At 29.8% G+C, this 16,431-nt stretch overlaps 2 pseudogenes; one reads left to right on the top strand and one right to left on the bottom strand.

The window, feature by feature from the left end:
- Positions 1-5,352: 5,352 nt before the first annotated feature.
- Positions 5,353-7,563, bottom strand: LOC102660046 (acyl-protein thioesterase 2-like; annotated as a pseudogene).
- Positions 7,564-10,680: 3,117 nt separating this feature from the next.
- LOC121174387 (B3 domain-containing transcription factor LEC2-like) lies at positions 10,681-13,303 on the top strand (annotated as a pseudogene).
- Positions 13,304-16,431: the final 3,128 nt, after the last annotated feature.

Genomic DNA, 16,431 nt, shown 5'->3' with positions numbered 1-16,431 from the left:
TATGAATAAACTAGAAATTAACTAGAAAATAACTACAATTTTTAAAAATTAGCTGCAAATTAACTAGGATTATTTTTCTTAGTTAATTAACTGTCTATCTCATACTACCAAAAATATTGTAGTAATTTTGTAGTTAATTTATAGTTAACTCTTTTTACTGGAGATTAACTACAAAATAACTATTAATTTTTTTTAGCTAATTTTTAAAATTCTTCTAGTGTAACCTTACGAAACTAACTCTAGAATATATTTATTTTATCTGTAACACCATATAATAAAATTTGTAACACTTACATACTTCTGCTTAACTAACAAAGCTAAACCCAATTGGTACTCTAGAATATATTCTACTCCTGTCGCTCCTAATTCAGTTCTAGAAGGGACAACAAGGGAACAATTTGTTCCTAATGGAGGGTCAAATGTGAGGATCACAGTCAAACAACACAATGCAACCAAGTTTTTTAACACCCCAAACGGGAAGGTGATTGGTTCTCTTAAAATATGCTTTCCTTTCTGCATTAAGGCCTTGTATGTTCATTGATTTCAATGTTTTCTAAAATTTTCATTCACAGTTTGTCGCTTAAGGAATTAATAGTGTTTGAAGAAAATAAATGAAGAGGATGAAAAGATATCTTAATTGTTTTATTTTGGAAATAATTTTTTAAACTTGATCAATTTTGTGTGAAAAATAATTATTGAGTAAGGACTAATTATTTCATAAAACAGTTTTTAAAACAAAAATGTTAGAAGGGAATTAAACATGCCTATATGTAGGATTTTTTCTTTTGAGTCTTTTAATTATTATTTTTTTTAACTATTCTCATTGTCTAATTGCAGAAGCTAGAAGAAATTTTGACAAAGAAGTTGAATAAGAGTGATGTTGGCGTCCTAGGCCGCATTGTGCTCCCAAAGGTAAGGTTTTCTTATTTTCTTCAATTACATGTTTGGTTTTCTTTCTCTTTATATACCTTCCAAGAAAAGATGAAACATTGAAGTAAAGATGCCCTATTAATGGCTCATCTTGATCAGTGAAACTTGATTTGTGATCCAGGCGGCCCAATAATTATTTTTTTCCTAACATATCGATTTTAGCACAAAAATAGAAGGAAAAGTAAAGCAACAATGGTTATCTTTTCAGTCATAAACATATTTGTGCCTATAATTTGCTGAAAGACAAACCATTGTTGAAATTGTATTTTTCAGTTTTCAACATGAATAATTTTAAATTCTTTCTATAACATCTTTTTATTAATTCATTTACTATAATTATTAAATATTTTAAAAAAAATTTAAGATATTAAATATAATTATTCTTTTATTGTATGACAAATCGAAATCAGTTTTAATGTTCAATACCTTCAATTATTACCTTTTGCTTGTCAAAAAGTGATATATTTTGCCCATATCCAAGTTAATAATACATATATGTTAAATAGAGAGAGGCTGAGGATAGGCTTCCGACATTGTGGAAGAAGGAAGGAATCAATATTGTACTAAAGGATGTATATTCTGAGATTGAATGGAGCATCAAATACAAGCAAAGGAAATCTATGTAATTTATACATGTTTCTTTATTGGGTTTTTTTTTCAAGATATAGTAAGTATAAGGTGTTATTGCACAGGTACTGGACTAATAACAAAAGCAGAATGTATATTCTTGATAATACAGGTAAAATTCAATTTCTTGTTTGTTGTCAACTATAGTACTACAATTGCAGTTTTTTGATTTTGGCATCATAAACAATTGTTTTTCGATCCAATCTTACAGGGGATTTTGTTAACCATTATAAACTTCAAACATGAGATTTCATACTATATAAATTCTCCGTGAACAATATTGTTCATCAACATTGGAAGTCATAGGTTGAGGACCTTGGACCATTAATTTCCCTTCTCAAAGTGGGAGCTTCTTCAATTTTGGAGACTCTCAGTAACTAATTGTCATTGCCAAATGCCTAGAAAATGTCACCACGTTTTCATATCAGAAACATGCATGACATCCACGATAAAAGAAAAGACCAAATTAATTTAGTATGACTATTTTCTCACAATTTAAATATCTTTCTCATATACTGTGAATTTAAATTTAGTCTTATAAATTAAAATTAAAATTATATTTAAACTATTTTAAAAATTAATTATATTGTATTTTTTTTACAAGAAAGTATCTATAACCAATTTTTTGCTGGAAATAATTTGTCACTAATACTAGGGTCACTAAGATTTCAATAATGATTTATTAAAAAATATATTTAAATTGCTTTGTGACAATTGACATGTTATTTAATAATGATTGTGTTAGAATTTTGCAAAAATTACCTTATACCACACACATACACCAATTTATTTTTTTAGAAAGAATAGGTTAACAAGATATAATTATATTTTTCAAAAAATACACTCAAAGTATATCGTTGTTGGGATGCTAATATATAATGAAGTGTTAATTTATATATTAGTTGTTTAGTCTTGGAGTATCAACATTGTTGGGATGTTAGGATTTACCTTTGATGTTTATCTGCCATAGTCTTCATTAAAAAAAAATTCATTCTCTAAGCTTTTGATGGTGGTGATAATAATAATCAACTAAATATTTCCTTTTCTGATAAGTTGACAGGAAAACAAAATCCACTCCCTAAATGGGGAAAAAAGTGGATCTTACAAGGAGAAAGTTGTTCAAGATTGAGTTGGAGCATGGAGATAGGTTGAAATAGAAATGTGACTTCGATGCAAGCAATTTGTAAGAATTACTTTGAAAGAATGTTGTAATTATTAAGCTTTTGGTGGGAAAATTAATTTGCTCATTATGAGATCGATTGAAGTCCATTTGGAAACACTTAGAAGGGGTGGGTGTTGTCGACATCACCATGGCTTTAAATGGTAAAGTTTGACTTTGCAAAGGATAAATAGATAATGGTTGGAAATGAACCATGAATAATCTTTGATTGTTACCATATAGTTCGACTTTTGGGTGTAGACTTTGTCCCCTATGATGTGATGATCAATAGCATGTTGGTGTGGATAAAATTACGTGTCTAGGGATAGAGTATACTATGATGGAAGTGGCCTCTAAGAGCTTGATTTTGTAGTAATTGGTAGGCACTTGTTAAAGTGGAATTCATAACCACGGTTGGGTCAAGAGGGAAGTTTGCTAATATATGTGAGGAGATCAACTTTTGTCAACTAATGGTGGGGTGAGTTTGGCTTCATGTAATCATTTGCTCGATGTAAAGTACGAAGGCCTCCATTTAACCTTTAAATGTTGCAGTCTCTATGGTCATATTACTAAGAATTTCCTAAGAAGAATAATGATCAAGTGGCATTGTCAAAGACCTCCAAATAGTAGCAGTGAGGGAGATTAAATATTAAAGATACATGACAAGATGCAACTTTTAATTTGGTTCATGTTAGCCACGTCAATAAAGGCCATAATGGTCTCTATGGTGATTGGTTGATAGTAACTAAGGGCGAAAAAAGGCAAGTAAATCCAATATACGTTATTTTGGGGGCTATAAATCCAAGATGGATGTAGGGAAAAAATTATTAGACCAATACAAATATGTTCTAAGTGTTCAATAATGTAGATATGAGGAGAGATTTTGGTGGATAAAAGGAAATGTACGTGTTCATGCCTTTAATGATGATTGCACGAAGGATTATTGTATTTCAAGAAAATTGTGAGAAAAAAAAATTAAATCAGACGGGAACAAAAAGTGGCATTGCAACTTGCAATTCCAGTAACTAATTCACTGATCATTCAAGGTCACTACTACAAAATAAGCTTTTCTAAGACGGTCAAATATAGGATACAACGACGGTTTTGAACCGTCATGTCGTCGAAACTTAAAACTTTCAACTACAGATCCGAAAACACCATCTTTAAAAGTGAGCAACTTTCAAAGACGGTGTTAAGGTAAGCACCATCTTAGAAAGCTGATTTTTAAAGACGGCGCTGACGTAAGCACCGTCTTTGAAAGTTTGTCTTCTAAGATGGTGCTGACGTAAACACCGTCTTTGAAAGTAAGCATTGTAAGACGGTGCTGATGTAAACACAGTCCTTTAATTAAATATTATTTTTAATTATTGATATTTTTTATGCTTGATATCCTAACAGAAAAAATATAAATAATTAAAAATAATATATATTAGCATGATTGTAATTAATATTAATGGTATAATTTATTTAATAAATAAATATTTAAATGATAGATTAAATAAAAATAAGAGGTTCATGTATTATTTATATTTAATCTATCATTCAAATATTAATTTTGAAAATAAATTTTAATATTAATTACAACAGATTAAGAAAATAAAAAATCCTAAAACAATTTCATACAAAATACAAGTTAGTATAATTTTTTATATAAAGTTATTATAATTCCTAAGACAAATTCCTAAAATACAAAATACAAGTACCTCATCTTTGATAGGATCAATGATATTATCTCTTGCATCATATAAAAAGAGAAGCTGAAAAACAAAGAAACACTACAAGAAAGAAATATTTGAAACTTTCACAAATTCGAATTTATACATTTTTACTGAAATTTAAAAAACAAAAAAAGACTACATGAAACTAACTAATGTAAGTCATGAAATATTTTTAACTTAGATACATACCATAAGTATTGTTGGTGTTGTTGTCCAATCAGATTTGGAGTTTCACCTTCATATTATGCAATGACATTTAATGAAGTCCATGTTCATATGCAACCACATCATCACCTGCAATAACAATTTAAGTATTGATCAAGAATAACGTCAGGTCCATCCTGCATGATTGAAGATTTTATCATACAACTTTGAAGTCTTAACTACAACACAAGATGAAACCAACGAATATTTGGGCTACTAGTACATACTAGAACATTTCTCAAAGAATGAACATTTGTCAAGAATGAACTATTTTATTTAGAAGTTCTGATAATTCACATTTGTCAAAAAGTTGAACCAAATGAATATCTTGACATGGTAAATAAAAGAATCAGTGAATTTCAGACTGGTAATTGCAACATGTGGTCAATCAGTGAATCAGGACAAACTCAAGCAAGGTGTTCACTTCCCAGACAATATTAAGTATAGGTCAAGAGTCTTGACCAATAACTCCTACAAGGAATTTCTTTGTTTTTTTTGTACCTGCGAGTTATTATTGACCAGGGCAGAACTATAGATTATTGACCACGGAAAGAATAAAACTACAATCTCCACTTTGATATACATGTATTAAGAAAGATGTTCAATTCTTAATTATTGTCTTATTCAGTAGAAAAACAAAAGTTGTCTGCAGGCCACTAAGTGGAAACTCGAAAGGAAAATATTCCCAATAATAACAATTTAATGTATAGCTCTTTACATATTCACTATGACAATAGCACTTAAGTTGATAGGGTAAATGTTTCCATTACCATAGTGCCCCAAAACATGGCATGTAGCTGAGTATAACGTAGTTGCAGCATCACCCATACTGAAGCCCCCGATACCAAGACTGTATAGTAAATAGTAGTATTTAAGTCAAATCACTAGCAACTTGAGTTTAGTTAAAAGTTAAAACATTCCCATAAATACAATATAAATTGACCACTTCTTTAATGCTAAATTGACCACTTTTTATTTTTCCAATGCATGCAGATTGCTTTTATAACTCATAGCACTCTACTTTTGAATCTACTAGGGGTTTGACATGATGCTTATCATAGACAAAATTGTATTTCCCAATTTGTGGTACATGACTATAACTAAACTCTTTTTGTTGAGTAGAACTAGCCTAGTAACTACTAATATAACTGCAAAAGAAGGCATAGAACCACCCTAGCACAAAAACATGTATCAAGTTTGGCATTTGTATCCATTAGCAAATAAAATAGACAAAATTGGAATTGGCATTCCTAAACCAACACATCTTCCTTGTTTGCTACACGTAATAAAATTTCACCTGCATATTTTCCTTGGTTTTTAACACAAAATTCAAGAGCATATATTAAGTTGACTTGGGATTGGCCCAATCCAGTGGAGATAATTGTAGTTTACCTAGTTCCAACTTTGAAAATATTGGGTTACTACTTACTAAGAACAGTTAACTTCACAAGCCACCATGATGAATCACCTCAAGGTAGTCATCATCATTCTTGGAAGAAGAAAGTTGTGTTATCAATAAGCCTTACAATAGCCACAACATGTAAGTTGCTAATTAAGGACTAGTGACTACTAATAACTATTTGCATATGGAATTTAAGATTTTTGGACACATTGATGCTATACGTAGCATGTGGTTTATTATTATCCTTAGTAAAACAAGAAGGACATTTATAAAGCAGACTATATTCAGTTAAGAAGGGATTTAAAATGAAACAACGATTCAATCAATGAACTATCTAAATTGTCAGGCAGAAAAGTTATGCAATCAATCATGAATCATATATGTCATGTGAAATCAATAAAACTATCTGATAGTTAGAGAGACTAATTGTAGGAAATGAAACATATATTCAAATAGTAAGCAATATGTTAATCAAAGTACTACTTTTCCTCAAAATGAATTTATTTTCCATTCTATTATGAACAATTTAATATCAAAAATCAAGCATATGAATGCAGCCAAGACAATAATCTGACAAATGCAAATTCTTGTGGTTTTCTTAACAAAAATGCTCTATCTATTTTTCCCAAAGTTTGAAACAAGTATGCATGTAATTAGAGAGTAATCACAGTATGAATACTTGCCAAAGGATAAACAATAGACTGAATTTTTGTACAGGACAACTATAATACCATATTGAATTTTTAAATGGAATCTACAAAACAAAAATAGTTTAGAACATACATGATTACTTCAATAATCTTCAAATAAAAAAAGGTTTCATGTCATGAGCTATCATGTCATGAGAGGATCCTTTCCTGTTGTTCATCATACCCTGAAGCAAAAAAAGTATGCCAGATCATATCAATGAGTTTCTCAAGTGATCATGGAAAACCTACTATTTGGAGGCTCTGTTGACAAAAGATTGGCAACGTGTGCTGTAGAAGCATCTAACCCCTCCAAATCACTAGAAGCTTCTTCTGAAATATCCCCAGCATCAAACCCTTGTAGACATGCCTCAATCAAACTAAACTGTTATTGAAAGTTAAAAACAAGTTGACATTATAGTCCTATACTGAATATACAGTAAGTTAGCAAAGAACACTACATATATCACTGTAGTGTAGCAGTAAATTTTGTAGTAAAAAAGAAAATAGTCAGAGAAAAATGGTATTTTCAAGTGAACACTGATGAATTTCAAGCATTGAATCTTACAAGCAGTGCAAGAAATACACCAAATAAAGCTGCAGGTCGTGTAGGAGCAGTTGGGCAAATCCATTTAATCTGCAACATAAATTTCAAGAAAATAAATAGCAATTGATTATCAAGTACATGTGCTTTCCAAATATTGCATACTAGCATGTGGTGAAACATTAGTTGTGCAGTAGCTACTGAAAAAAATGACAAAGTATGCTTATTCTTACATTTGGAAGAGGAAGGGTTTCCAAGAGCTGGGACCAGTTGCAAAACAAAATAAAATCCATTTTATTAACCATAAGCTAATCTGGAACTTGTGAACTAGCTATACAAACAAGTTAAAGTAAAAAAACAAGTTTCACTTTGGAATGATGCCATTCATACTTGGTGGTATGAACTTGCTGGTATATTTCTCTTTTCGTATAATATATATACCAGAATCTTACATAAAAATAAAATTGAAAGTAAAAAGAAGATTGAAAGGTTAAAAGGAAATGGAAAAGTGACCAAAGTTTTGTTCTTTGCACAAACCTAAACAACTCAAGCTGGTGAGAAACAAACCTTGATTTGTCTTTGTTGGCTTCTTTGTTCCCACGACTTTCCCTCCACTCTTTTTGTTTTGTTACTTCACTCTTCACTCTTGACTCTTCACACTTAAACAACACAAAGCCCTAGCCATACAACTGCTTGTTTTCTTCCAAGCTTTTGTTGACCATAATGCCCCTAATTCGGTACTCATCATCACATTCACACTCTAAAAGCAATATCAATACTAACTTAAAAGGTATAAATATTCAAATTCACCATATTCTCCACCACTAAGCAAATATGTGAAACTTTGAGAATACTGGCTAAATTAAAAAATGAAACAAAAATGGAGGCAAAAGGTAAGATTCACTAGTTTGAAATGATTTATCAGTTGATTGCCAAATATTAATCATTAGAGCAGCAAAAGTGTATATAAAACTAAAACAAATACATGAAAAACACAAAGTGGATGTCCGCATCTCATCTAATTACTGCTTTGTACATTGGGAGTGTCTAAGTTTAAAAAAATATTTTGCCCATTTTTTACGTAATGTTGTCATCGTCTTTGTCTCTAGTGGCGTGGCATCATCGAACCACTACACATTGTGACAAACAAACACTTTATCATTTCCAGTTAAAAAGAAATAAAATATGAGCATTTGCTATCAATGTTATGGGAATAGAAAATTTACCAAACTCCAATCAGTCTTCAACTCCGCGCCGATTATGTTCCACATCCAATGCATCACATAATATCCACACTCATAGCCTCCTCTTTGAACGTGACTCTACATGATATGGAAAAAATAATTGAATGTTTGTATTAACAGGTTTAATAACATTTTCATTTGAAAACATGGTATCAACTGGGACTAACCTTAGCTTCAATCTACTCATAGTTGCAAATTAACTAGGATTACTAGACATTTTCATTCCTATGTGGTTAAACATGGTATCAACTAGGACTAACCTTAACATTTTCATTAGCTGCAAATTAACTAGGATTATTTTTCTTAGTTAATTAACTATCTATCTCATGCTACCAAAAATATTGTAGCAATTTTGTAGTTAATTTATAGTTAACTCTTTTTATTGGAGATCAACTACAAAATAACTACTAATTTTTTTTAGCTAATTTTTAAAATTCTTGTAGTGTAACCTTACGAAACTAACTCTAGAATATATTTATTTTATCTGTAACACGATATAATAAAATTTGTAACACTTACACACTTCTGCTTAACTAACTAAGCTAAACCCAATTGGTACACTAGAATATATTTAACTACTCTATGATTATACATATTTTCATGATACTGAAATTAACTCTTTTAATTTTCCATTTGTTTTAATACAAATATTGAAAATATTAATTACAATTAAAAAACATATGTGAACAAGACAATCAATAACTTCTATTATATATAAAAATAAGAATGCATGACTCATTTACTTTTGTTTTGTATAAAAATAAAAGAAACGTTGATGTCTCTTTTAATATAAAATTCTGATTTCCAAAAAATGTTTAAATTCTCCATTCATTTCTAACAAAATCAATTTATTCTCCTTTATAAAATTTATCATTTATGTTACATTTATTGGTATTTTTTGATAAACTTTTTCATAAGCATGTATAGGAAAAGAAAAAAAGAACAAAAATAAATAAATTTGTCCAAAAGATCAACTTTGCTTATGCATAAATTAAATAAGTTAATAGGAGAAAGCTTTTATAAATTTAATTAATTTATGTATAAGCTAATTTTTTAATCATTTATGTGTATGCTTTAGTTTATGAATAGGCTTAATCCATTTTTTTCTTATTTTTTTAAGTATTTATGGAAAAATTTATCTAAACACTTATTTTTTCTTCAATCACATTCACGTATATTATTATATATTCTATAATATTTGTATTGATTCAATTCAATTATATTTTTTTATATTTATTAACATATATAAATGATAATTAAAAACATATTCAATTCGATAATAATATTATATATTATTATACACTAATTAATAAGTCACATTTATGTGTATATACTAACTGATTGTAATATTATCTTTTAGATTTTAATAAGTCACACACACATGCATAAAAACGATTTTAATCAGTCATATTCATGTATATTATTATATACTAATTAATAAATACCAATGTGAAATTTTCATTGATTGCTTATGAAACTCTCAACCCCACACATGAAGCCAAAACCATGGCCAAAACCATGGCCAAACCAAAACCCCAACCATTTTCACACCTCTATCTTCCCAAAGTCACTTCCTATATTATTATCCTCTCTTCGTAACTGCAATTCATGTTCCTCTAGGCATCTTACAAACACATGGGCACACACCTTTCTTTGGCTTATGCAACACATGAAGACAATGTCCATCTTGCATACCATTTATAAGTCTGCAAGTCTCAACTTTATGATACCATAACGCTTACTTTAACTGCAATGATATTTCATCTTCTCTTGTTTTTTCTGCTTCATCCATCTCAACACTCTCAATTTTTTTTATATTTTGAACTTGCAATTTATGTGTTTTTGTTCACTGCATTTGATTACAACTCAGATGAGTATTCCAATGTCACAACATTGCCTCTAGTTGTTACGCACTTCAACATCTTCCTTCATCTCTCTTGTTTCCTTTTCCTTCCTTTTCTTTATTCTCCTTCACAATCCTTGCATTTATTTTTGTCATACTTTTTTTTATATTTTTGTTTCCTTAATTGGCACTACCACTGCACCTAAACAACTTCTTATAAGAGCCTCATACACACACACACACACACACACACACACACACACACTCTCAATTCACTCAACACTCAAAACAAAAACCTTGAAGCCTGTTAATTTATTAACAAAATGGAAAACTTTTTTGTGCCATTTTTAAAAAAAAAACCCCAACCCATTAATCACCACTACTGGTGGCACTGGCTCATCTTCATCAAACCAAACAAGCCTTGTACAACCAAGCATATATCCTCAAAATTTCCCTTACAATACTAGTGAAAAACTTAACTTTCCAGAACAACCTTATTTCATTCCTTTGTATCCCTTTCCAACAGGACAAGTTAGCTTTTCTAATCAACCCTATGGAATGCCAAATTCGGAACTTCAAGGTTCGAGGGCATGCATGACCAAAGCTACAAGGGAGAGATGGAGACAAGTAAGACAAAGGAGTAAAAATTCTACTCCTGTCGCTTCTAATTCAGTTCAAGAAGGGACAACAAGGGAACAATTTGTTCCTAATGGAGGGTCAAATGTGAGGATCACAGTCAAACAACACAATGCAACCAAGTTTTTTAACACCCCAAACGGGAAGGTGATTGGTTCTCTTAAAATATGCTTTCATTTCTCCATTAAGGCCTTGTATGTTCATTGATTTCAATGTTTTCTAAAATTTTCATTCACAGTTTGTCGCTTAAGGAATTAATAGTGTTTGAAGAAAATAAATGAAGAGGGTGAAAAGATATCTTAATTGTTTTATTTTGGAAATAATTTTTTAAACTTGATCAATTTTTTGTGAAAAATAATTATTGAGTAAGGACTAATTATTTCAGAAAACAGTTTTTAAAACAAAAATGTTAGAAGGGAATTAAACATGCCTATATGTAGAATTTTTTCTTTTGAGTCTTTTAATTATTATTTTTTTAACTATTCTCATTGTCTAATTGCAGAAGCTAGAAGAAATTTTGACAAAGAAGTTGAATAAGAGTGATGTTGGCGTCCTAGGCCGCATTGTGCTCCCAAAGGTAAGGTTTTCTTATTTTCTTCAATTACATGTTTGGTTTTCTTTCTCTTTATATACCTTCCAAGAAAAGATGAAACATTGAAGTAAAGATGCCCTATTAATGGCTCATCTTGATAAGTGAAACTTGATTTGTGATCCAGGCGGCCCAATAATTATTTTTTTCCTAACATATCGATTTTAGAACAAAAATAGAAGGAAAGTAAAGCAACAATGGTTATCTTTTCAGTCATAAACATATTTGTGCCTATAATTTGCTGAAAGACAAACCATTGTTGAAATTGTATTTTTCAGTTTTCAACATGAATAATTTTAAATTCTTTCTATAACATCTTTTTATTAATTCTTTTACTATAATTATTAAATATTTTTAAAAAAATTTAAGATATTAAATATAATTATTCTTTGATTGTATGACAAATCGAAATCAGTTTTAATGCTCAATACCTTCAATTATTACCTTTTGCTTGTCAAAAAGTGATATATTTTGCCCATATCCAAGTTAATAATACATATATGTTAAATAGAGAGAGGCTAAGGATAAGCTTCCGACACTGTGGAAGCAGGAAGGAATCAATATTGTACTAAAGGATGTATATTCTGAGATTGAATGGAGCATCAAATACAAGTAAAGGAATTCTATGTAATTTATACATGTTTCTTTATTGGGGTTTTTTTCAAGATATAGTAAGTATAAGGTGTTATTGCACAGGTACTGGACTAATAACAAAAGCAGAATGTATATTCTTGATAATACAGGTAAAATTCAATTTCTTGTGTGTTGTCAACTATAGTACTACAATTGCAGTTTTTTGATTTTGGCATCATAAACAATTGTTTTTCGATCCAATCTTACAAGGGATTTTGTTAACCATTATAAACTTCAAACAGGAGATTTCATAACCCTTTACAAGGACGAGTTGAAAAATCTGGTTAGTTTTGCTTCCTTTATACATAATTTGGTGAACATTTATTATTAACCAAATATTGGAGGGGTGGGGGAAGAAAGGTTACACAATGTGCTCATGAAATTTTCTACTAACACTGCATGTACTATCTTTTAAGGTATAATTAGAGAAAAATCGACTCACGGAGCATTTATATAGGTTGATCTTTATACTTTTCCTTATTTTGATGTTTTTGCACATCATTTCAACCCCTTTAGATTGCATGGTTCTTTTTTATTGGATATGACAAAGGAAATATGTGCCTACATATTCTAACTTAAGTGGATCTATGATGCTGTGTCTAATTCTATTTACTTCTATTTAATATATAAAAAGTAATTAATTTACACTATGATTTGTACAATGTTATGATATACTTGTCTGATGTGAACAATTTTATGTGAGGAACTAGTATGTGTCGGCTAGAAAGGATCAAGAAAATCTAGAAGAATCTAAGTCCTCGTCAAACACAGGAATGCCACATGAACCAGATGCATATTTAGCTTACTTGACGAAGGAACTTGGCCATAAGGGGAAAGCAGAAGCTGCCAACAACCTTTTGAACAATGTTGAGGAAGAGGCACCAAATCAAGCAAATCAATTACATCAATTCATGCCGATGAACAATATTGTTGGGGAGGGGGCATCAAACCAAGCAATTGAAGAAGCCGCACCAGCAGCACCCATCAATGTTGATCAAGAAAACAAAGTTGTTGACAACGACGATGATGTTATCTATGGTGGCCTTGACAATATTTTTGAAATTGGAAATACTTATCAAATTTGGTAGTCAGACTATATATGAAATGTTTAAGATTTATGTTGGATATGTTCTCTGGCATGTAAACTTGTACCCATGCATGTCTTGTCCTGCTTAATTATGTTCAATGGTCTTTTGGGATGGTGGAGAGAAAATGAGAGGGGAAACAAATATGACATTTGAATTGAAAGAAAAGTGTTAAAAAAATTCAATTTTTCTTTTCAATAGTCAAATTGTTTTTATATTTTCTAATTTTTTTAATTAAATAAAAGAAAATATATTATTATGCATATTTTATGTTTATATATATGTAAAATGATAAAAAATCTTCAACTAAAATTTATTTAATTTCATAAAAGTTATTTCAACTTTCACTGTCATGAAGATTTTAGACTATTTAAAACTTTATGTAAATATATACTCATTCAACCATTAAATTATAATTTACTTATTATTTGTATTGCTTGTGAAAAATCTTGAAAAAATTAACTAAATAAAAAAACACGATTAGATGTTTTTATTTTATATATTTAAAAAAATTAAATGTATAAAATGTTATATCATATAGCATTAAATGATTTGAAATTATTACAAAATTTTGTTGCTTCACGTGTAAATGTCACTCATTCATTTAATATATAATTAATGTAAAATTTCTAAGATACAAAAATGTTCAACTAACTCTAGCTATTTCTTCAATGGAGAAAGTTGAAAGGAACTAGTGCATGGATTAAAACATAAGCCTCACTTTTATTTTGCTTTCATCATCTTTCAATCGCAAATATATATATTTGGGTTTTTATGAAGCACATGCATGATACATCTTTTTGTTGTTCCTTTGTTTATTATTCTTCCTTAAGATTTGCTTTAAAGGAGGGAATAAAAATAAGAAATAGTTTTTATTTCAACTCCATCGCATTGGAAGTCATAGGTTGAGGACCTTGGACCATTAATTTCCCTTCTCAAAGTGGGAGCTTCTTCAATTTTGGAGACTCTCAGTAACTAGTCGTCATTGCCGAATGCCTAGAAAACGTCACCACGTTTTCATCTCAGAAACATGCATAACATACACGATAAAAGAAAAGACCAAATTAATTTAGTATGACTATTTTCTCACAATTTAAATATCTTCTCATATACTGTGAATTTAAATTTAGTCTTATAAATTAAAATTAAAATTATATTTAAACTATTTTAAAAAAAATTTATATTTATTTTTTTTTACAGGAAAGTATGTGTAACCAATTTTTTGCTGGAAATAATTTGTCACTAATACTGGGGTCATTAAGATTTCAATAATGATTTATTAAAAAATATATTTAAATTGCTTTGTGACAATTAACATGTTATTTAACAATGATTGTGTTAGAAAGCAATTTGTAAGAATTACTTTGAAAGAATGTTGTAATTATTAAGCTTTTGGTGGGAAAATTAATTTGCTCATTATGAGATCGATTGAAGTCCATTTGGAAACATTTAGAAGGGGTGGGTGTTGTCGACATGACCATGGCTTTATATGGTAAAGTTTGACTTTGCAAAGCATAAATAGATAATGGTTGGAAATGAACCATGAATAATCTTTGATTGTTACCATATAGTTCGACTTTTGGGTGTAGACTTTGTCCCCTATGATGTGATGATCAATAGCATGTTGGTGTGGATAAAATTACGTGTCTAGGGATAGAGTATACTATGATGGAAGTGGCCTCTAAGAGCTTGATTTTGTAGTAATTGGTAGGCACTTGTTAAAGTGGAATTCATAACCATGGTTGGGTCAAGAGGGAAGTTTGCTAATATATGTGAGGAGATCAACTTTAGTCAACTAATGGTGGGGTGAGTTTGGCTTCATGTAATCATTTGCTCGATGTAAAGTACGAAGGCCTCCATTTAACCTATAAATGTTGCAGTCTCTATGGTCATATTACTAAGAATTCCCTAAGAAGAATAATGATCAAGTGGCATTGTCAAAGACCTCCAAATAGTAGCAGTGAGGGAGATTAAATATGAAAGATACATGACAACATGCAACTTTTAATTTGGTTCATGTTAGCCACGTCAATAAAGGCCATAATGGTCTCTATGGTGATTGGTTGATAGTAACTAAGGGCGAAAAAAGGCAAGTAAATCCAATATATGTAATTTTGGGGGCTATAAATCCAAGATGGATGTAGGGAAAAAAATATTAGACCAATACAAATATGTTCTAAGTGTTCAATAATGTAGATATGAGGAGAGATTTTGGTGGATAAAAGGAAATGTATGTGTTCAGGCCTTTAATGATGATTGCACGAAGGATTATTGTATTTCAAGAAAATTGTGAAAAAGAAAAAAATTAAATCATACGGGAACAAAAAGTGGCATTGCAACTTGCAATTCCAGTAACTAATTCACTGATCATTCAAGGTCACTACTACAAAAAAAAACTTTTCTAAGACGGTCAAATATAGGATACAACGACGGTTTTGAACCGTCATGTCGTCGAAACTTAAAACTTTCAACTACAGATCCGAAAACACCATCTTTAAAAGTGAGCAACTTTCAAAGACGGTGTTGAGGTAAGCATCATCTTAGAAAGCTGATTTTTAAAGACGGTGCTGACGTAAGCACCGTCTTTGAAAGTTTGTCTTCTAAGACGGTGTTGACGTAAACACCGTCTTTGAAAGTAAGCATTCTAAGACGGTACTGATGTAAGCACAGTCCTTTAATTAAATATTATTTTGAATTATTGATATTTTTTCTACTTGATATCCTAAGAGAAAAATATAAATAATTAAAAATAATATATATTAGCATGATTGTAATTAATATTAATGGTAAAATTTATTTAATAAATAAATATTTAAATGATAGATTAAATAAAAATAAGAGGTTCATGTATTATTTATATTTAATCTATCATTTAAATATTAATTTTTAAAATAAATTTTAATATTAATTACAACAGATTAAGAAAATAAAAATTCCTAAGACAATTTCATACAAAATACAAGTTAGTATAATGTTTTATATAAAGTTATTATAATTCCTAAGACAAATTCCTAAAATACAAAATACAAGTACCTCATCTTTGATAGGATCAATGATATTATCTCTTGCATCATATAAAAAGAGAAGCTGAAAAACAAAGAAACACTACAAGAAAGAAATATTTGAAACTT

The sequence above is a fragment of the Glycine max genome, chromosome 20 (assembly GCF_000004515.6).
Source record: "Glycine max cultivar Williams 82 chromosome 20, Glycine_max_v4.0, whole genome shotgun sequence".
Lineage (NCBI taxonomy): Eukaryota > Viridiplantae > Streptophyta > Magnoliopsida > Fabales > Fabaceae > Glycine > Glycine max.
Note: the sequence above shows the minus strand (reverse complement) of the source record. Positions and strands in the feature narration are given on the sequence as shown.